The sequence below is a fragment of the Trachypithecus francoisi genome, unplaced genomic scaffold, assembly GCF_009764315.1.
Source record: "Trachypithecus francoisi isolate TF-2019V2 unplaced genomic scaffold, Tfra_2.0 Lachesis_group8, whole genome shotgun sequence".
NCBI lineage: Eukaryota > Metazoa > Chordata > Mammalia > Primates > Cercopithecidae > Trachypithecus > Trachypithecus francoisi.
In genome coordinates this window covers 95184900-95209021 of record NW_022681473.1, presented here as the reverse complement: position 1 = coordinate 95209021, position 24122 = coordinate 95184900, and the positions used below count along the sequence as shown (strand labels likewise).

Sequence of the window (24122 nt, the reverse complement as noted above, 5' to 3'; positions counted from 1 at the left end):
AGTCTGGGTCTACAGGCTGAGAATTTTTAATCCAAAAATTTGAAATTTGAAATCCTCTAAAATCCAAAACTGTGTGAGTGCCCACATGATATTCAAAGGAAATGCTATAGAATCATTTCAAATTTTAGGTTTTTGGATTAAGGATGCTAAACCAGTTAGTATAATGCAGATATTCCAAATATACCAAAATATCTGTAATTCGAAATACTTCTGGTAGCATGCATTTTGGATAAGGGATCATCAATCCGTGGTATAATATACAGAAAATACTGAAGTAATGCCTTTCTTCTTGTCAGTGTAGAGCACGTTGCTCTTTTCCCAAAGTTTTTCTTTTAGACCCTGAGGGTCAGCTGATACTGACCTAGAAGTGGCCATAAGTCTATGAAGGCTGACTTTTAAATGTTTCTTCTCTTCACCTCAGCAGGGTAATATTTTAGAATGGCATGTGGCCTTTCCTTTTAAGATTGTGTATGTTCCCATTGGTGGTAAAACTTTATAACTTACATTTCTTTTAGCAAAATTCTCTTTCATGTTTTTCTTTTTCCCATAGGAAACCAAAAGTTTCTTCATTCTGTAATGGATTTTGGACTTATGTCTTTTTACTAATAGTCTTTTTCAACATTGTAATAAATCTGGTATAAAAATAAAAATGTGTCATCAGTTTTCTTCCACACTGGAGAAATGGGGTTGGAAATCAGAGGGAATGTTGAATTTAGAATGTTAGACTTCATTCATGAGACCTGAACTGGCCATCGGCACGATTTTTTCATTCAAAAAACCATTTTCTGTGCTTTCTGCTTTTACAGGTGCAGATACAAATTACCATAGATACCCGACTTCAAAAAATTTAGAGCTCAGCAGGAGAGATGGGGAGAAGACAGACAGTTATGACAGCGACAGTACAGTTTAATAAGGAACCCTTCTCAAATCCCACAGTTTACTACTGACATATCCATTAACAGAACCTGCATATTTCTACCCTTTGTTAAGGTATTTAAGAGAGAGAAAGTAAATTTTGAATTAACTCAAGACCCTCAGTAGTTCACGGACTCCTTGAAAAGGTAAGACGGCCATCAAAAATGAAGCACTTGGCAGATGGTGCATGACACCCTGAAGAAACTCTAGGATGCATGGTGTGCACAGTGAAATCCCTGCATGGTGCAGATAAAACAAGTTTGGGGTGAAATAATTCACTCAGGGATGTTAAGATTTAGAGAGGACTGGAAGAACTACCGTTTCACTTGCAAATATGAGCCTTTTCTAATCTCTAACCTATTAAATCAAAGTGAATATTTGACCTTTTAAAAACCATTATAGTTGAACAAATTACAGTTTCTTTCTTTTTTTTTTTTTTTTGCCTTTTATTAACTGTTTTCTGTGTTATCATGCATCTTCTACTACAACCTGAGACTACATCTGTGATCAATCTTTGCTCAGAGAATATCAACAAGCAGAAGTGAATTGTCAACCTCAGTAGAAATTAACTGTTAAGGCAATCTTAGGCAATGGAAGGAAAGCATTCCTGGGGGTAAAGAGATTTCTTCAGAAAGATGTCCAATCAAAGGGTAAGATGACAGGGAGATGTGGAGGGGAAGACACCATCATAATTCCTCAGCATAGTTTAAACAGAAAATACATTTATTGAATAGATGATCATTTCCTCATTTCTTTTTCATTGTTGTTTTTGGCTTTGCTAAATATCAGTTGGTTATAGGTATGTGGTATTACTTTGTAGTTCTCTATTCTGTTCCATTGGTCTACGTGTCTGTTTTTTGTACCATTACCATGCTGTGGGGTTACTGTAGACTTGAGTAGCTTGAAGTCCAGGACTGTGGTGACTGCATCTTTGTGAAAAGGAGTTTGGAGATTTACCAAAGAACTAAAAACAGAACTATCATGTAATCAAGCAATCCCATTACTGGCTAAATTCCCAAAGGAAAATGTGCTGTACTATCAATAAGACACATGCTTTCAGATGTTTGTCACAGCACTATCCACCACAGCAAAATCATAGAATCAACCCAGGTACCCATCAGTAGTGGATTGGAAAAAAAAAAAAATTGAATTGTGTTACATATCTACCATGGAATAGTACATAGACATATAAATGCAAATCTTGTTCTTTGCAGCAACATGGATGCAACTGGAGCCCATTACCATAAGCAAATTAACACAGAAACAGAAAACCAAGTACCACATGATCTGACTTATAAGTGGTAGCTAAATAGTAGGCATGTATGGACATAAAGATGGAAATAATAGACACAGGGAGCTACTAGAGGAAGGAGTGAAGGAGGTGGGCAAGAGCTGAAAAACTACATACTGGGTGCTATTCTCACTACCTCGGTGAAGGGTTAAATCATACCCCAAACCTCAGCATCACATAATACACTCTTTTAACATACCTGCCTGTGTACCCCTGAATCTAAAAAAAAAAAACAATTGAAATGAAAAAAACAAACAATGAAATATAAACTATTTGGTTAATTCTTAGGGAAAATGCAAGGAGCCTAGTTAAATTTTACTCATTCAGGACATGTGTTTTAGAAAAGCTGAGATACAACCGATCAGGAGAAGAAAAGGATGAATAGAAGAAGGTTTGGGGGCCATGAAAAGAGAAAAGAAAAGGGGAAACCAGGCTGGGGTGTCAACCCACTGAAAGATGTTTTGTCATTTGCACTTTTTTCCCCCAAGGGAAGAAACTAGAGTTCAGGACTAGAAAGCCAATTTGCTGACTGTAAGACACTTCCAGTCAATGAACCTGGAAGTTCTGAGCAGCAGCTTTACAATCTGTAATTACATGCTCCCTCTCTGCCCAGCAATAAGAAATACCTGGTGACTTCTATTTCTGGGTCTGAGGCACTTTCCGGTGCTGTGCAAAGAGACAGAGGCTGTTAACTATGGCTGGTGAGTCACGGGTCTTTTTCTGACTAGAAGCTGGGGAGTTAAGTCTTAGAAAACCCTTGATTTCTGTAATCCCAGCACTTTGGGAGGCCGAGACGGGCGGATCACGAGGTCAGGAGATCGAGACCGTCCTGGCTAACATGGTGAAACCCCGTCTCTACTAAAAAATACAAAAAACTAGCTGGGCGAGGTGGCGGGAGCCTGTAGTCCCAGCTACTCGGGAGGCTGAGGCAGGAGAATGGCGTAAGCCCAGGAGGCGGAGCTTGCAGTGAGCTGAGATCCGGCCACTGCACTCCAGTCTGGGAGACAGAGCCAGACTCCGTCTCAAAAAAAAAAAAGAAAACCCTTGATTTATTGCGTGTGTGACAGGCAGACATACTAAAAAGAAATGAGCCAATAGGGTGTATGTTGAATATTTCTCTTGGTTGTGCACAGTTTGAATCACTGGACCTTGCGTAGAGACACTGAAGGAGAGTATGTTCTCTAGATGTTTTCAAGTCAGAAAAAAAGTTAATTCCTTTCTTTCAGCTTCCAGTAATCAAAGAGAGAGTAAGGAAAGACAGAGTAAGTTATTTGTGTGAGAAAACTCCAGAAGTTTCTAAATGCACTCTGAAATCTTCTCTGCTTCCTCTTGATTTCAAATTCTGCTTCCTGGTTACATCAGGCATCCTCAAGCCTTTGTACTCCAGATCACAAACCTTCTTCCCAGAATCAGATCTGAGAGCCTCTGTGTTCTCAAGGCGTTGTCATCTCTTGTCTGGAATTATATTTTTGGTGTGATTAAAGTGATTCCATTTATTCCCACCTTTCTATGTAGTCCTGATACAAACAACTCTAATTTCTTGTTTTGTTATCATAGATTTTTAACTGGCCTCCCACTCTCCAAAACTCAGCCCTCAAAACCAATTTTCACACTACTTGCAGGCCAACTGTCTTATATATAGAAGCTGAAAAAGCCTAGGAGTTGGAGTCCTGAGCTACTTAGACATTTAGTATTCTAGCAGGGCATATTGCTTCTCTGGCTTCATTCTCCTCATTGGAAAAAGAAAAAGTTGGAATAGATCCGTGGTTTCCACACCTTATAACATATGGGGATAATCCATAGACATATAAAGAAATCAGGTGACTACCCGTTTCTGACCCTGAATAGCTAAATCTTAAATAGACTATAGAAATGTATTAACTTTTAAAGATGTGCAGACAACTCTTATGAAACTAGTTTGGCATTGGTTTTTCTGCAGGTTAACATTATTAGGAAAGTTGATCAGTTAACTCTCACTTCTCACATGCTAGGAATCTATTAATGTAATTTTCTTACTCAGGAACATGCAATGGCTCCCTATGCCTTTTTAAAAATATATAAACTTTCAGATAGGTGTTTCTATCTATCAAAACATACTTACATTTTTCCAGTAATCCCTCTAAGGCATAATTTCAGGTTCCTAAGAAAAAAAGCAAATGTTTACTATATTTACTTCACTCATATTTTTTTCCTTATTCCTTTGATTCTCCCTGTAGTTTAATTATCTCAGGGTTTATCTCTTACCTCACAATGTTCAACTTAATCTCCTAAAATGCAGGAGTTGTTTTTTTTTTAATTTCTCTTCTTTATAATACTAATAAAGCATTTATCCAGGGAGGAGTAAGTCATATTCATAGCCATGGATATCTCTTTGGCTGGGAAGGCTGACTTCACTGGCCACTGGACTGGAGTCAGGAGATCATTAGATAATACTTAGGAGAAATCAAAAGGCACTAATAAAAAAAAACGACAAGTAAAATGGTTCAATAATTATAAACAACGACATGCAGTTGGTCTTTGTTAACTAAAACTTCTGAAAAACAGTATCCTATATATAATGTCTAAGGGCATTTCACCACTTTGTCTGGGACCAAAACTGTGGTCTTGATAAATTTTGCCCTCTAAATTTTTCCATTCATTTTCATTATCCTGCAAACTTCAATTCAGTGATTATTACAATAACAAAATATTATCAGTAACAACTTTAAAAAAATACTGTATGATGGGTATTTCATGAACTCTTTCTGAATGAATACTTGAAACCAGTCAATTAAGTTTTTGCTATTATTTCCATTTTATAGTTGAAGAAGATATCTAGAAAAGGACTACAAATTTTTCTTTTGGTCAAATGTCTTTTGAGAAGAGTGAATCTAACCTGACTCTCAAACTCAACACTCTAACTTTAAGTCAGTGTTCTACAAACCTCTTCAAACGGTGGCTTTGTCTCTGATCACTCCCACTTCATTACAGCATACTTCCACTTACAGTAGTATTCTTTCTAAAGCACAGCTCCGCTAGCTTCCTGGTTACATCAGGCACCATCACACCTTTGTGCTTCTTCCTGCAATGCTCCCTGCTGGGAGACCAGCCCCCAGTTTTTGAAGAGGAAAATTCCTACTAGCCCTTCAAGTCTCAGTGCCAAGCCCTCCCTTGTCTGGACAGCTATCTTCCACCTGAGACACACTTTGCTCATGCTTTTCTTAAGCATCTGCTCCATTTAAATTCTTATTTTTTTACAATTTTACTTATATGTATATCTATCTTTCCACTTGACTCTCAGTTTGAATGTGTAGGCACATGTTTCCAAAATGGTACCCCCATCGCTAGCATAGTACCTTTCACAAACTAATGCTCACTAAATATTTCTGAATAAATAGGAGAACGAATGTGCCTTCTCTCTGCTTGAAACTTTCAATGTGTGCTTAATGCTTGTTAAAAGAAATCAGACTTGCTTAGTTTTTATTAAGTATTCTTCAAGAGTGGGGCCATACTTAAATTTTATTCATTTGTTTCTACATTCACTCAGCTAGTGATTCAGTAGATAATTATTAGACTTATCTTGAAGGCCAGAAGTAATGTAGGCCTAGTTTATGGCCACCTGTCCTCACAGAGCATACAATCTAATGGTGGATGCTGAGAAGTAGGCCGGAAATCACAATTAAAAGTAAAAAAGTATGCTACCCTAAAGAGAAACAAGGTCACCTAAGGGCATGTACCTCTGGCACTATCTCCTTTCAGAGACTCAGAGAAGAGTTCGTGAAAAAGTGCCATCTAATCTTAGACTTGGAGGGTAAACAGAAAGCAGTAGGAAAACAAGAAGGAATGAGAAGGTGGGGGCCGGAAATATAGAGATCCCTAAGTAGGGGATTCCTAGAAATTAAATGATAGGGCAGAATATTTAGAATGTAATGAGCAAGGTGGGGACAGTATCAGAAGATGAGGCTGAATAAGAAGGCCTAGGTTAGAATAAGCTGATTCTAGAGAGATTCCTATTTCATTAGACAACAGGTAAGACTCAAAATGAGATTTTTGTCTAAACTCCTGATTTCCACATTTTTTTGTGTTGCACTTCCTGGCTAATAGAAACTCTCTCTGGGCAGCAATCTGCACTATAATATTTACAATTTTGTAATACAATTATTATTATTATTTTTGAGACAGAGTCTTGCTCTGTCGTCCAGGCCAGAGTGCAGTGGCATGATCTCTGCTCACTGCAAGCTCTGCCTCCCAGGTTCACGCCATTCTCCTGTCTCAGGCTCCCAAGTAGCTGGGACTACAGGCGCCCACCACCATGCCCAGCTAATTTTTTGTGTTTTTGGTAGAGACAGGGTTTCACCGTGTTAGCCAGGATGATCTCGACCTGCTGACTTCGTGATCTGCGCTCCTCGGCCTCCCAAAGTGCTGGGATTACAGGCGTGAGCCACTGCACCCAGCCAAAATTATCTTTTTTATAGTAACTTTACTATTGGCTATGAGAAAGAAATTCTAATTTCTAATTTTACCTAAAATCACTTTATATATATATATATATATATATAGAAAGAGAGAGAGAGAGAGAGAGAGAGATGCATAAAGGTCATTAAAAGATGACTATTAACTTAGGAAATTCTCCAAATCTGTAAACAGGAAAACATACCCCCAGACCAGGAATATATCAGGACCCTGGATGTCTTCACATTGGCAGAACTTTTTGAAATGAAAAGGAGGAATCCGTGTCACTGTTTAATCTATGAAAAAATATATGCTTAGAAGGTTTGGTTTCCTTGCACACTCTTAAAACTTTTTGCATCCCCAGAGATCAGGTTTTTAATCATACACTTTAGCAAGATATTTATTCTAAAATATCGTTAAAAATGAATGGAAACAAATGATTGAAATAGAAAAAATACACGAAATATAACAAAACAATATAATTTGTATACAGGATAATAATACTTTACTTGTAGTTCCTATGTCTTGATTGGGTCATGTAACCAAACATAAATACTATGCCTGTCCATTCCTTTCATGAAAAGAAACCTTGTTATTATATCTTAGTAACTTTTCTTCTAATTTGTATACATAAATCCTTTTTTCTTTTGGTGAAAGAAGGCTCAAGAGTCTCCCAGTTTCTTGCACAATATCAGTCAAAAGAGATTAATATTATATTTCACAAGGGGATAGATCAGAATGACTATTACAAACTTATCCACAAGAGATGTATTATTTTCTCACATTATAAAACACAAGGTGAAAAACTTAGTGTTGGTTTTCAGCACTCTGGAGGCAAGATGTCCACATTTATGTCAGAATCTCATACAAATATTTGTCCCTTTGACCTTGGACACAGTACTATTGTCACTAGACAACATTTCTTCCTTGAATAGCTGGTTTCACAGTTTGTTGAAAGATATCGGAAGCCTATTTCTTCTAGAAAAGTTAATAATTCACTTAAAGTTTGCTTTAAAAATATCAGGATGGTACAGAATTCAATATTCTGTTAAGGGTTTGGTGTATATATGTATCTGTATATGGTATGGAGTACGAAGGGACTATCATTCCAAAATGGGATGTGGTCCCAACCAGGTTTGTAGCCACATGTACCTATTAAGTACTTAACTTGTGGCTATTGACACATGTTGAGAGCAATGTTTTGTATATATTATAATAAATATATTATTGAAATTAATTATACCTTTTGTAAATGTGACATTACAAAATTTAATATTGCACGTGGAACTCACATTGTATTTCAAATAGACAGCACTCCGAACAGGTATTTATTTAGTACACTCTTGCCCAGACACAGTGGAAAGTCCACATGGATGAATGAGTTCCATATAGTAAAACCACTGGAAAAATCAAACTGATTTTCTGAATACAGGAAGGCCAAATGAAATCCTAAATAATCAAGATTTTTTTTCCAGAATGATCAGAATCTGTGATTGCATTTTGTGTGTGGGGGAGGTTAGAGGGAGATTTCTGCTTTCTTTATCAGGGAATTTCCTTTTCTTTCTCAGCATTTCCTTAAGCTGGAAGTTAAGCACAGCTATAATCTCTACATGCAAGGAAGTCTTGTTCCTAGGGTTTCTCATTCTCTCTCTGTCAACCTTCTTAGGTGATAACCTGGGTCACAGAGGCAGAAGGCATCATTCGTATTTTGTGATATCCCACAGCTCTTCCGCAAATCAAAGCTGGACCACCTGAGTCAGCAGAATCTACAAATACTCTCAAGCTTTGCCCCTGGAAGAATTCTTAAGACTGTGAAGAAAAACCTGAAGAGGTGCTGTGCTCTGTTCATGAAATGGACACAAAGAGAGAAACAATTGCTTTCATTAAATGCACTATTTTTAATGGGGTCTTGCTCTTTTGCCCGGCCTGTAGTGCCATGGTGTGATCATAGCTGACTGCTATCTTGAACACATGGGCTCAAGAGATTCTGCAGCCTCAGCCTCTCAAGTAGCTAGGACTACAGATGCATACCACCATGCCAGACTGATCATTTTAATTCTTGTAGAGACATAGTATCACTATGTTACCCAAATTGATTTCTAAATACCGGCTTCATGAGATCCACTGCCTTCACTTCCCAAAGCACTGAGATTACAAGCTGGAGCCACAGTGGCAGCTATAAATGCACAAATACTTAAAGCACTAAATGACTGGGGGTGAATGGCAGATAAAGCTTCTTTATCATAGAAGCTTTCAGCAAGACTTCAAACAGATACCAATGCACATTCAACCCATGATAAAATGTAGATTCATCATTTGTTTCATTTGATTCTTGCATCTATTTGAGATTTATTATAATTTCAGCTATAGCCACAGAATAAAAATAGTTACATGATAACATAGCTGAGTAATAATTCTTTGTACTCTGGTTGAAAAACCTAGATGTGAAGCATATTTGAAAAATATAATTAAAGCTTTAAAAAATTATAAGTTGATATTTTTAAAATAGTATAAATATAATATGGAAGGCAAACAACCTCTGCTACATTCATTTTTACTGGAGCCAATGACGTCTCTCAGTTTTTATGAAATTTGATTTGAACCTGAATATAAGAAATGTTTGAGTAGATGCAGAAAAAAAAGAATAAAAAAGGGAGTAGGAACTATTCTAGTTTCCTTAAGATTCTTGAGTAATCATTCCAGATATGTCCTGGTTCTGGCTCTGGGCTCTAGAGAGAGGAAGGCAGTGTCTTTTGATAGAGGTTAGGGAGGATGGTAGCTACATGAGGTTCTAAAAAAGCAAAATTGTGAGGCATATGGAGATTGAAAAGAGACTTGGGTAATCAAAGTGACTTCAACTCCATCTCCTGCAGATAGATCCAATAAAAAAAAGAAAGGGCCGCAGACACCTGGCTCTCATTATATGCAATACAAAGTTTGACCATCTGACTCTAAGGAATGGGGCTCACTTTGACATCATGGGGATGAAGGAGCTATTTCAGGACCTGGGCTACCTCTGCCCCATACCTGATATTAGATATGTGATTATATGTGTAATTAACTTAGCTACAGAGTTTTATCAGTGAGGAGAGTTAATCCTAGCAACTTTGTATTATAGTAAGAACTACATGACATGATATATGTAGAAAACTAACCATGGTTCTGTTTATACTTAAATTGCTCGATAAAGATGATGATGGCAAGAATGATAGTGGTGATAATAATGATACAAATTGGTTGACCATGAAACAGGAGGAGTTAGGGACTTGATTGTAAGTATTATTTGGAAAGTATTTCCAAAAGCAGAAGTAAGGGAGATGAAAGGAAGATAATATTCCTTAAAAATGCAATAATGAATTCATTACTGCTCTGAGAAACCGGGTTCCAATCTTTCTTCAGGACCCTCTACAATTATGTAGATTCTACCTTACTAGAAGGTGGGGAATTAGAAACATTCATCAACTGACTAATGCCATTCATTGGTTGAAATTAGCCCCCAGGAGCAGGTCCTCCTTCTCCCAAAATTCTGGACCCACATCTGCATGGCTAAACAGCCCTCAGTCTTTTGATGAACATCTCCCATCTTCAAAGCAGAAAGAACCTGAGGCACAGTGGCTTGATGTGTGAAAACAACCACATGAGGGAGAGTACCCACTATAACAGCACCAAAGTCAGGCAGCCTGAAGTGATGTGTCATGTAATGACAATGATTTTTCTCAGTTCCATAGTGAAAATTAACATCACATACTACATTGCTTATGAAACTTATGTTGCATTATTTATCCCTTAAATTTCCTTTCCTTTCTTAATCAATATAGTTGTTGCATCCTTTTACCCTCCCTTCTCCCTTGAAATAGATATATTTACTCACTGTTTTGAAATCCTTGTGGAAAAATGCTATTGCTTTTCCTTATGAAAAATTTTCTCTTATGTAACTTAGATTTTCCTAGCATTACAGATATGTGAAGAATCATATTGAGATAATAGGTAACATTACATTTGTGCTGTTCAATAGGTCCTATTGGTTTGCGGACATTAAATTTATACAGTTGTAGATTCGCGACTGCATATGCGGGTCAGTACCTCTAAGTATTTCATTGCTGAAAGGTCAATGGTACATCTCTGTATCTTCCACCTTATATACATTTTCGCAGATTTGTGTGTCTGCCTTTTAATCTGTCCATTATTAAATATAACTAATTTTTGTATTTATACATGCTCTATTTTTATTGTTTCTCAAATTATTGCTTATTATAGAATAATTACTTTTGCTCCCTTTATTTACATCCTTCTATATTTGATATAGAATGATTTCATTCTATATTTGATCTTTGATTGGTCCAACATCTCAATGTCCTTCAAGATCTAAATTTACAGTCTCTTTTTTTCTGCTGATATATCCTTATAGTGGCTTGCTTTCTAGTGTATTTTTATACTTCATCTCTCAGTCTAGTTTTTATTTTGAGTGGATTGAAGGAGAAGAATGGCTTCTGTTTCTGCTGCTAGGCAACACACCACATCCAAGACCATGTCTATCCCTCCTTAGAGATTTGAGTCTATCTGGCTCCAAGATGAGACTTTCTAACTTGTAGAGGTTCCATGGTTCCGTTATTTTCTATCTTTTTGGTATAGAAATCTGACACAAGGAGATCACACCCCTTCTGGCCACCTTCCTGTCCGTGCAAGGTTTTTACTGCTTCATCCTAGTTCCTTCCTACTCTTGTGCAAATTCTTTCTATAGTCAGCACCAACTCCCAGACATTCTTATCCCTTCTTCTGTCCCCAACACTCAGTCCACTCATGACCCAGCTCCTGGTTCATATGGGACCAGCAATGCCTCCAAGAACATGTCCTATTAAATTCTGGATGTGGTGGTGCATGGAGTCTCAAGGGGGAGGCTCAGGATGAGATTTTGATTTCATAATCTGGGGTTATTCCAAGTACCAATATTTTTAAATGGTTTGACTGGTGAAACCAATATAGATGAAGTATCTATTACAGGGCCTGGGCCTTGTGAAGCACTCAATATGAAATAGTTACTTTAGAAGCATGTTAACATGACTCTCTTACCTAGGAAGCTGCAATAGTTTCCTATTGCCCATCTCATCAGTTTAAATACCTTAGTGAGGCTGTTATAAATTATCATTGTTTAGATGCGTTTAACTCAGATTTATTTCCCAATGACACAAACAAGCACCTTTTATCTACTTATCTACTTCAGATTTCCCAGTGTAGTGCCCAGCTGAAGAGCAGCACATCATATAGAGCAAGTAATGAGTGAGGTGGTGGGCTGGCTTCTCACCCAGTTCTTCAACTTGTGCTTACCAAGGCATTAAAACGATTTTTTTACCTAATCTTCCTACCATAAAATGAAATTAATGCTTATTCAACATACTGAAGTAAAATATATGAAAAATTTAGAAGTACTTAACCAAAAAGTACATTTTTACATGACCTTGCTTCTGCTCTATAGGTTATGACCACCATAAATGAGAGGTACTGTGGCATGATCTCTACACCTGCCATTGCATCCTAGAAGGTAAGAATGATTAGGAGGTCCCTCCTATACATGAGAACACAGGGGCTGAGAGATGTTAAATAACTTGTCCAAAATCTAATAGCTCATAAACAGAAGTTAACCTCAGAACCATTAGATATCCAAGTCCACACTGATAAGCTGTGCAGAAAAGAGGAAGGTTTTAGATAAAGAAAACACAAAACAACATGTTATAGTTGATCAGTGCTCTAAGTTGTATCACTCAAAATGTGCTGATAGTCCAAAAATATAAATAAGAAGAGGAACTGGATAAGATGAAAGAGTGTATGATGTTCTAAGGTTTGGAAATGGGATGGCCAAAACCCAAGCACAGGAATTTTCTGTCTTCTGTGGCAGAGATTTTTATAGTACCTACTCTGTCATTTAAAATAATATTGTTTCACACACTTCACACTGAGAGAAGGATTTTAAATCAATATGCACATTTTAAATATTACTTATAGTAGAATTGCTACATTTGTTTATTTTAAGATAATTTTCCTTATGTAATGCTATTTTCTGGATACATATTTCAGTCAATAAATTGGTTCCTGTAAATTATCTCCCCTCTGTCTACCTATTGCCATCCAATGTGGGTGGTGGGTAATTACAGTTCAGTCACTATAAGAAGTGCTTCCTCTTACCAGAATTACGACTAATTTGTGGAGCTTGAGTGTGTCCTGAAATCAAGACATAAAATCAAGAAAATCAAGAAAACCAAGAAAAAAATTTTTTTTTCCAAATCAGTGGAAAAAAAATTATTACTATTATTACTACCACTGACCTTTTTCATTTCAAATTTTAATGTTATTTTAGTATAATTTACATCAAATAAAATGTACCCCTTTTAAGAATATAAATTGATTATTAATTACATGAGGATATTTAGTATAATATCCCATTTAATAGACAAACCAATATTGTCACCCCAAAAAGTTTTGTCATGCCCTTTGTTCTCAATTTCCTTCCATGTCCTCCTCTGATAAGTAGTGACTGAATTTCTACAACTATACATTGGTTTTTTCTAATCTAGAACTTTATATAATTGGAGTCACAGGGTATGTGTTCCTTCCTATATGGCTTCTTTCACTCATAATGAAAGTATAAATTTTCCATCCATGTTATTGCATATATTAGTATTTTTTTCTCTTTTATGACTGAATAGTATTTCAGTGTATGTGTCTAGCACAAATTGTTTACTTATGCTCCCAAATTGGATATTGAGTTGTTTCCAGTTTTTGACATCTTCCTTTTTGAGGAAATAGGGGGCCTTGCACTCTCATGGCTCAATGTTTACATTCCCAGGACATTAGACGCAAGGTTCATGATTCTACATCCCCATATATATGGTCTAATCATTGTTTCTGTGTCCTGGATGTCACTTTGGCATGCTTCAGCTCAGTGGTTCTTGGCTCTGACTGGAGGGGAGAAACCCTCGTGTGAAACCCTTAAGTAGCAGAGAAAATAAATGAGTCAGTACATAAATTTAAAAGTAAATAAACTAAAGAGAAGTGGTGTACAGACAATGTCTGCTTTCTTCCATGTTACAATTCCTTCCAGTGGCAAGGAGCCCAAGATTTTGTTGCAATCAGATTAGGTCATCGGCAGAGTAAAGATAAAAACGCCATGAAAAACACCTTAGATTAAAAGCCATGTCATTGTCTTCCTACAAGTCGGTTCTACTTAACCAATGACATTTAACTCTTAGCCTAGAGCACAGGAAGTAAAACTGGTAGCCCACATGTCAAACCGTAAATATTTTTGTAAATCTGGTCGTTATCCTCCAAAGATAATAACATAACAGCCCAAGAAAATTTTCGGTTAAAAAAAATGATGAATGAAATGTACCATGTGCATTTTGCTGTTAGTCCATCTTCCATCAAGTTTATTCATGAAATAAATTAGCCTCATTGAGTTTATTTCTGGGATAATCAATTGAGCATGTACTGACAAAGGCAGAGACCTCTTCTGGCCTTCCCTGGCTACCTCTGTGTACAATTTTCATGAGTCCTGCAATCCTTTGTCTCCCACTTCTCCAATTAATTTCTTATTCTTCTCATTGCTTGGCATATTGTATCATTCTAAATATTCCAATTACATATTACATACCAGGTTTCATGTTTATCTTTCCCTCTTGAATGTGAGAGCAAGGGGGAAAGGATCATAATATGTTTTAACTGAACCCCTGACACCGAGAACCATGTTGTCCACATATATTTGCTAAATGAATAACTGGAGGCACTGCATGAGGATTCTAACAAAAGATAAACTTAGCTAGATAATCTGCAAATAATCATCCTTGATTATTTTTCTAAACTGAAATATTTGTATTAATTATAGTAATATCCCTCATTATCTGCTTACCATTTGCCTGGCAATGTTCCATTCATTTTTCACATTTTATCTCAATGCTACTGAAAACCGTGTAGATATGTGTATGTACTATTAACAATATTATTTTACAGACAGAGGAATCAATGTATAAAGAATTTCAATATCTTGCCCAGGAAGGTGAGTTTAACATGTTAGGTTCGACATTCTGAGTTCAGAGTCTATGCTTTGGGCCTCTATGATGCAATGTCCTTCAAAAGAAAGCCATCCAAGATGAGTGAGTGGCTCATGGCTCATGCCTGTAATCCCTGCTCTTTGGAAGGCCAAGATGGGAGGATCACTTGAGTGCTGGAATTCAAAATCAGCCAAGGAAACATAGGGAGAATCCATCTCAACAAAAAATACAAAAATTAACCAGCCCTGATGGTGCTTGCCTGTAGTTTTTTACTACTCAGGAAACTGAAGTGGGAGAATCATCTCAACCTAGGGAGGTAGAGGCTGCAGTGAGCCATGGGCATGCCACTGCATTCCAGTCTGGGCAACAGAGTGACACCATGTATGAGAAAACAAAACAAAACAAAAAGCCATCAGGAAAGGAAGAACATTAAATAAGAAAGACTTTAATTTTGGTGGAAAATGTTTGCATTTCTTAAAGCAAAATTGCTTCACAGGTACATATATTTCCTACAAGCTTTCCCCAAAGCTGTGAGGTGTGGTCAAGGGAACAGTGGTTCACATTCTGCAAAGGTTGTGTTAATTTTTTTCGTCAAGTTTTCGAATGAACGGGAAACTCTTCACTGTGTGAATTTAACTCTATACATACTTTCTCAATCCTGTTTTAATCTCTAAGCCCTATTCTCCTCCTACCCTGATCTATCCAAGGGCTGGTGAAAAAAAATTCCCATTGATACACTTTCTGATGCAGGCTACAATTCTGATTCTTTCTCTGGGAGGAAAAATAAAGATATGCATATGCATGTGCAGTGGGTGTTTTCCAGTATGTGCACACACCCTGCCAAAAAGGAAGGCGAAGCATGCTTTCAGTTTCAGCCCACACAAGAAGGGCAGGAGAGAAGAGCCATGGCCGGTGAGTCTTTTACTGTTCCAAGAACAGGTTGCTGGGAAGAAAGAGTTTTGGAAGGTGCTGGCTCTTCTGGAAACCATAGTTAGTATCTGTGGAAGTTTAGGTGAGCAGAAGTGAGGAAAAGAGGGGAGAGGGAGGAGAGGGAGGAAAGAAGGAACTAGAAGATTCTAGCAGCCTTTAGAACGGAAAGGCAAGCCCAGAAAGGAACTGAGGCTTTAGGGGCAGCCTGCTGTCATTTTACAATCTAAATTAAACTCTTCCTTACATGTTGAAAGTCTGACAGAGGGTACAGAATTGGCACAGGAGGAGTACTAGCAGCAGTGGTTCCTAAATGAAATGGGCTATTTCTGCTTCATTACTTTATTATTCAAAGTTAAATAAACAAGGGACATAAGAGGATGATCTTCACTTTCCAGGGACTAATGTAAATGGTAAACTCAGTCTTCAGGCCACTCCATGCACATGTATGGAGACTACTGAGGGAAACAAGTAGGACAGCGATACAGTAAGAAGATGGATTACCCAACTGTGAGGAGGGGGACCTTCCACTGATGAAATCTAAATGAGGTCACTTTCTGTTGATTACATGAGAGGAATATGAGGCTGTTTTCATGAAGTGAGAAATCCTTGTGCTCCAAACAGATAAGGTCCTGAAGGAGAAGAGAAAGCTGTTTATCCATTCCACGGGTGAAGGTACAATAAATGGTTTACTGGATGAATTATTACAGACAAGGGTGCTGAACCAGGAAGAGATGGAGAAAATAAAACGTGAAAATCCTACAGCTATGGATAAGGCCCGAGCTGTGATTGACTCTGTTATTCGCAAAGGGGCACAGGCATCCCAAATTTTCATTACATACATTTGTGAAGAAGACAGGTACCTGGCAGGGACACTGGGACTTTCAGCAGGTAAGGGTCAGTGACTCACACTCAAGTTTGCCTAGGGCCTGTCTTCATGCCTAACATTTGATTTCTTTGCTAGTCATATTAATCTGCAGGATATCTTCTTATCTCTGCCTTTCGGTCATATTTCTGTAGCAGGGGCCCTATTGCATGTGACTCTCCTTTGATTCTTTTCCTTCAGCCTCAGTGGCCCTCTTCTGATTAAAGTTCATTTTCTGTTCTAAGTATGTGGTAGCTAATTTTCTAAAGGTCATGAGAACTATCCAAAAAGCTTCTTACTATATATTCCAGTGTTCCTGGCAAGGCACAATATTTATTGATTGATTTATTATTTTGTGTCCAGCATGTCCCTAGGCACTTACGTAGTTGTTTGACATGAGCTTTAGGGTATGTATTCAAGTACTTTTTATAAATTCTTTTCAAATTTTTGCCCTCTGAGAAGAATAAAGTATATTTAAGTGATGATGATACATTCAGGGAATACATTCAATGATTACAGAAAAGTGAAGATTTCAACAGGACCCTTTCCTCCCGTTGCCCCCTTGCATTTTCTTTTGAGTGAGATCACCCACTTGCCTGTTACCAGGCTGCAGATCATACTGGGAGGCCTGGACTTCCACCACCTGCAGCCCTCCTGAGGCCTGATACAGTGCTCAGGAAATGAGCTTGTCCATTCTTATAATCCCTTCGACCTACAACATGGTGAGGATCGGAGTTTTGGTGCCCTTTAACATCATTTACTGTCATTTAGTCAAGGTTGTGCGAGGAATTTGTAGTGAGGAGTGGCTTATGCATTGCTGTAAAGTTTCCCAGAGATGATGAGTGGCTGTTTCAATGTTCTTCATCTTTTTATAGGTCCAATACCTGGAAATTAGCTTAGTACACAAGACTCCCAAGGAGTACTTTCTTTCTTCCCAGGTAATGTTGTTTTTAAATGAAGAGCGTTCTTGAACCCCAGCTTCCTTAACATTAATTTAGTAGAATGAGCCATGCTTGAAGGGGCTATGGAGAATTCCCACAGATTTGCCATATAATTTTCTTTTTTAATCCATTCTGTTTTTGCAGAAGCTGTTTCCAAAGCTTTACTACTCATATTTATACTAACAAATTCTGAATTTGTATCTCAAATTCTGATTACCCAAATAAGTACCAAACTACATTATTTAAGCCTACTGAAATATTCCCCCACATCTCCCAAAGTCACCTTTATCTAAACAATTTCAGAGCTGAACATGCCATTCTTCCCCACCCTGCTTCTCTTCCAGTTTTGTGTAACTTGGTTTTTGATGCCACCATCACCAGTTGTTCAAACTAGGAACCTGAAACTCATCTTGGTCCCTTTCCTCTCGTGCACCTCCAATATTCAAGCCATGGCCAAGTTTTATGCATTCTTCTCTCAAATTTGGAAATGTCTCTCCATTCTTACTTCTATTATTTTATTAAAGAACTCTTATCCCTTAAGTGCCCCCCTTAAAATAAAAGAAACTTACATTTGAAAGCAATTTAGAGGCTAGAAATGCACATTTTTATCAAGTTCAAATATTACTCTACTGAATTTATTAAGGATGATTACCTGATGAATGTTTTCCTAAATGTTTCACAGCATGGGATACTCACTATATAACCAAATACTGCATTCTCAAAAATAACTCAAATGCATTTTTTTTGTTTTTTTCTATTGCTTTCACAAATCTTTACAAAGAAATCAAACATTTCTTCTACTAAATTATTATTTTATAGTTTTCTCCAACATAATCATTATAATTAGTTCTTCTCCATGTCCACACACTTCATGCTGCCTTTGTTTATCCAATTGCATAGCAGTATTTCAAATTTATTTGCAAAATTAAATATTATTATTTTGCCTTAATAATTTCTAAAAGATCCTCTGGATATTTAGAACACTCAGTTCTATCTTGAAATGAAGATCACATTAACTTCTTTAACAAGTGCATCACATTGTCAGATTGTGTTGATCTTGTGATGAAGTAAAAGCCTCAAAGATATTCTCACATAAACTCTGTGAAAACATTTCCTCATACATTTGTGCAAGCAATGTTTAGGCTATGAATCCATCTAGAACACACCATGATTTTAGCATTCATCATTCTATTTTATATTTGTTCTAGTTTATGTATTCAATATTCTTGTCCTCCCATACATATACATTGTAGGAGGAGATGCTGAAGGATGGGAAAAAGGATCATTAAAAAAATGTTCCCTGTGTTTACCACTATGTCTATTAGGTAAATAAATAAAAGGATAAACACATCTTTTAAAAATTAATTAATGTTAATTAAGACTTGCTTCCGTTAAATTTTATCCTAGGGTTTGAATCTTTTGAAAACAAATCATATTTTAACAGTTTTATATTATGGATTGACTGTTTCCTGAGTGCTTTATCATGCATGGCCTTGAAAAGTCTTCTCTCTATGTTTTTATCTAAAATGCTTGTAGAAATACTTATCCTCAAATATGAAAGTAGATACTCCCTGTAATGCATACCTAGAAATCTCTGGCTTGAAATGTGCTCCATTAGCAGCAAACACACTCAACTCTGTTAAAGATTAGATTAGGATTGTCCTCTAGGAATGTATTTCCTCTTTTGTAGCTTCATCCATAGGTGAGACTATAAGAACAAAGAGGGATGCCACTGTTCATGATGTTCCTTGTCTCTTGCAGCTCCTCAGGCAGTGCAGGACAACCCAGCTATGTCCACATCTTCAAGCCCAGAAGGCAGCATCAAGCTTTGCTTTCTAGAAGAACCTCAAAGGATATGGAAACAAAGTCACAAAGGTGCCATTTTCAGAATATAATAATAAAGTGAAGTGAAAGATATACTTCAGGCAGTTCTGAAATTCAGTGGCTTTTTCTTAGAAGCAATTTTATTGAGCGGTTCTGGAGAATCATACTTCTGCTCCCCTTGCATAAAGGATTTCTATATCCTAGAATCCCAGGTTTATGTAAAGAGTTGCAAACTGGAACTCATATATTATCGTAGTCTTCACCCAGTCTGTCTCTTGGAATTTATTTCCCACTGACACAAATGTCATTTATTTCCCAATGACACAAACAAGCCATTTTGTCTGCTTGTATAATCCAGATTTTCCAGTGTAGTGCCCAGCTGGAAAGAAGCACATCACATTGAACAAGTATTGAAGTAGACTCTGGCTTCTCATCCAATTCTCCAACTTGTGCTTACCAAGAATTCTCTTTGTTCCTATTCATAAAATGAAATTACTGTTTATTTAACATATTAAAATGAAACATAAAAAAAATTTAGGAGCACTTTACCAAAAAGTGCATTTTAACATCACCTTGCTTCTGGGCTATAGCTTATGACTACTATATATGAGCGGTATAATGGCATGCTCTCTACACCTGGCATTGCATCTTAGAAGGTAAGAATGATTATGAGGCCCCTCCTATATACGAGATCACAGAGGGTGGGAGATGTTAAATAACTTGTCTAAGATCTACACCTCATAAATAGAAGTTGACCCTAGGGCTATTAGATGCCAAAGTCCACACTGAAAAGCTGGGCAGAAAGAGAGAGGCTTTTAGACAAAGAAAAAATAGAATAACATGTAATAGTTGATTAGTGCTGTAAGTTATATTACACAAAATGTGCTGATAGTCCAAAAGCATAACTAAGAAGAGTTGGATAAACTGAAAGGGTCCATGAACTTCTAAGGCTTGGAAATGGAATAGCCAAAACCCAAGCACAGGAATTTTCTGTCTTCTATGTCAGAGATTTGTATAGTACCTACTCTGTCATTTAAAATGATATTGTTGCACAGACTTCACACTGACAAGATTTTATAACATTATGAACATTTAAAATACTACTTATAATAAAATTGCTACATTCATTTATTTTGAGATGATTTTACCTTTGTAATTATATTTTCAAGTACATATTTAAGTCAACAATTCAGTTCCTCTAAATGATATCCACTCTGTATACAATTCCCCATCCAACTTGGGTGGTTGGTAATTACAACTCAGGCACTATAAAAACCATTTCCTCTTACCAAAATTTTTACAGATTTGTGGAGTGTGTCCAGCCAGAAATCAAGAAAAAAAAATCTATTATTACAACCACTGACCATTTTTGCTTCAAAGTTTTAATGTTATTTTTGCATAATTTACGTCAAAGAAAATGTACCCCCTTAAGAATACAATTTCTTTGTTAAAGACACATGAATATTCTAGTATAATAACATCCCAATGAACAGGCAAACCGATTTCGTCACCCCAGAAAGTTTTGTCATGCCCATTGTTCTCAATCTCCTTCCACTTCCTCCTTAGATAAGGAGTGACTGAATTTCTGTCACTATACGTTAGTTTTTCCTAATCTAGAACTTTACATAATTGGAATCACAGGGTATGTGTTCCTTCCTCTATGGCTTCTTTCACTCATAATTGAAACATTTTTTTCATCCATGTTATTGCATATATTAGTAATTTTTCCCTTTTATGACTTAATAGCATTTCAGTGCATGTGCGTAGCACAAATTGTTATTTTATGCTCCTGAATTGGATATTGGTTTGTTTCCAGTTTTTGACATCTTCATTTTTGAGGAAACAGTGGGCATGCTCTCTACACCTGGCATTGCATCTTAGAAGGTAAGAATGATTATGAGCCCCTCCTATATACGAGATCACAGAGGGTGGGAGATGTTAAATAACTTGTCTAAGATCTACACCTCATAAATAGAAGTTGACCCTAGGGCTATTAGATGCCAAAGTCCACACTGAAAAGCTGGGCAGAAAGAGAGAGGCTTTTAGACAAAGAAAAAATAGAATAACATGTAATAGTTGATTAGTGCTGTAAGTTATATTACACAAAATGTGCTGATAGTCCAAAAGCATAACTAAGAAGAGTTGGATAAACTGAAAGGGTCCATGAACTTCTAAGGCTTGGAAATGGAATAGCCAAAACCCAAGCACAGGAATTTTCTGTCTTCTATGTCAGAGATTTGTATAGTACCTACTCTGTCATTTAAAATGATATTGTTGCACAGACTTCACACTGACAAGATTTTATAACATTATGAACATTTAAAATACTACTTATAATAAAATTGCTACATTCATTTATTTTGAGATGATTTTACCTTTGTAATTATATTTTCAAGTACATATTTAAGTCAACAATTCAGTTCCTCTAAATGATATCCACTCTGTATACAATTCCCCATCCAACTTGGGTGGTTGGTAATTACAACTCAGGCACTATAAAAACCATTTCCTCTTACCAAAATTTTTACAGATTTGTGGAGTGTGTCCAGCCAGAAATCAAGAAAAAAAAATCTATTATTACAACCACTGACCATTTTTGCTTCAAAGTTTTAATGTTATTTTTGCATAATTTACGTCAAAGAAAATGTACCCCCTTTAAGAATACAATTTCTTTGTTAAAGACACATGAATATTCTAGTATAATAACATCCCAATGAACAGGCAACCGATTTCGTCACCCCAGAAAGTTTTGTCATGCCCATTGTTCTCAATCTCCTTCCACTTCCTCCTTAGATAAGGAGTGACTGAATTTCTGTCACTATACGTTAGTTTTTCCTAATCTAGAACTTTACATAATTGGAATCACAGGGTATGTGTTCCTTCCTCTATGGCTTCTTTCACTCATAATTGAAACATTTTTTTCATCCATGTTATTGCATATATTAGTAATTTTTCCCTTTTATGACTTAATAGCATTTCAGTGCATGTGCGTAGCACAAATTGTTATTTTATGCTCCTGAATTGGATATTGGTTTGTTTCCAGTTTTTGACATCTTCATTTTTGAGGAAACAGTGGGCATGCTCTCTACACCTGGCATTGCATCTTAGAAGGTAAGAATGATTATGAGGCCCCTCCTATATACGAGATCACAGAGGGTGGGAGATGTTAAATAACTTGTCTAAGATCTACACCTCATAAATAGAAGTTGACCCTAGGGCTATTAGATGCCAAAGTCCACACTGAAAAGCTGGGCAGAAAGAGAGAGGCTTTTAGACAAAGAAAAAATAGAATAACATGTAATAGTTGATTAGTGCTGTAAGTTATATTACACAAAATGTGCTGATAGTCCAAAAGCATAACTAAGAAGAGTTGGATAAACTGAAAGGGTCCATGAACTTCTAAGGCTTGGAAATGGAATAGCCAAAACCCAAGCACAGGAATTTTCTGTCTTCTATGTCAGAGATTTGTATAGTACCTACTCTGTCATTTAAAATGATATTGTTGCACAGACTTCACACTGACAAGATTTTATAACATTATGAACATTTAAAATACTACTTATAATAAAATTGCTACATTCATTTATTTTGAGATGATTTTACCTTTGTAATTATATTTTCAAGTACATATTTAAGTCAACAATTCAGTTCCTCTAAATGATATCCACTCTGTATACAATTCCCCATCCAACTTGGGTGGTTGGTAATTACAACTCAGGCACTATAAAAACCATTTCCTCTTACCAAAATTTTTACAGATTTGTGGAGTGTGTCCAGCCAGAAATCAAGAAAAAAAAATCTATTATTACAACCACTGACCATTTTTGCTTCAAAGTTTTAATGTTATTTTTGCATAATTTACGTCAAAGAAAATGTACCCCCTTTAAGAATACAATTTCTTTGTTAAAGACACATGAATATTCTAGTATAATAACATCCCAATGAACAGGCAAACCGATTTCGTCACCCCAGAAAGTTTTGTCATGCCCATTGTTCTCAATCTCCTTCCACTTCCTCCTTAGATAAGGAGTGACTGAATTTCTGTCACTATACGTTAGTTTTTCCTAATCTAGAACTTTACATAATTGGAATCACAGGGTATGTGTTCCTTCCTCTATGGCTTCTTTCACTCATAATTGAAACATTTTTTTCATCCATGTTATTGCATATATTAGTAATTTTTCCCTTTTATGACTTAATAGCATTTCAGTGCATGTGCGTAGCACAAATTGTTATTTTATGCTCCTGAATTGGATATTGGTTTGTTTCCAGTTTTTGACATCTTCATTTTTGAGGAAACAGTGGGCATGCTCTCTACACCTGGCATTGCATCTTAGAAGGTAAGAATGATTATGAGGCCCCTCCTATATACGAGATCACAGAGGGTGGGAGATGTTAAATAACTTGTCTAAGATCTACACCTCATAAATAGAAGTTGACCCTAGGGCTATTAGATGCCAAAGTCCACACTGAAAAGCTGGGCAGAAAGAGAGAGGCTTTTAGACAAAGAAAAAATAGAATAACATGTAATAGTTGATTAGTGCTGTAAGTTATATTACACAAAATGTGCTGATAGTCCAAAAGCATAACTAAGAAGAGTTGGATAAACTGAAAGGGTCCATGAACTTCTAAGGCTTGGAAATGGAATAGCCAAAACCCAAGCACAGGAATTTTCTGTCTTCTATGTCAGAGATTTGTATAGTACCTACTCTGTCATTTAAAATGATATTGTTGCACAGACTTCACACTGACAAGATTTTATAACATTATGAACATTTAAAATACTACTTATAATAAAATTGCTACATTCATTTATTTTGAGATGATTTTACCTTTGTAATTATATTTTCAAGTACATATTTAAGTCAACAATTCAGTTCCTCTAA

At 36.5% G+C, this 24122-nt stretch overlaps 1 protein-coding gene and 1 pseudogene across 2 annotated transcripts in view; both read left to right on the top strand.

Moving 5' to 3' along the window:
• Positions 1 to 2777: 2777 nt before the first annotated feature.
• LOC117080361 lies at positions 2778 to 19502 on the top strand (annotated as a pseudogene). The gene is made up of 7 exons (XR_004435804.1): positions 2778 to 2907; positions 12111 to 12176; positions 14639 to 14684; positions 15430 to 15591; positions 16231 to 16497; positions 17347 to 17409; positions 19174 to 19502. The product of XR_004435804.1 is annotated as a caspase-1-like (transcript).
• CASP5 (caspase 5) overlaps positions 2878 to 24122 on the top strand; it is a 74530-nt gene continuing 53285 nt past the window's right edge. The window contains 1 exon segment of the mRNA XM_033205347.1: positions 2878 to 2907. The gene's annotated coding sequence lies outside the window, so the exon portion shown is untranslated.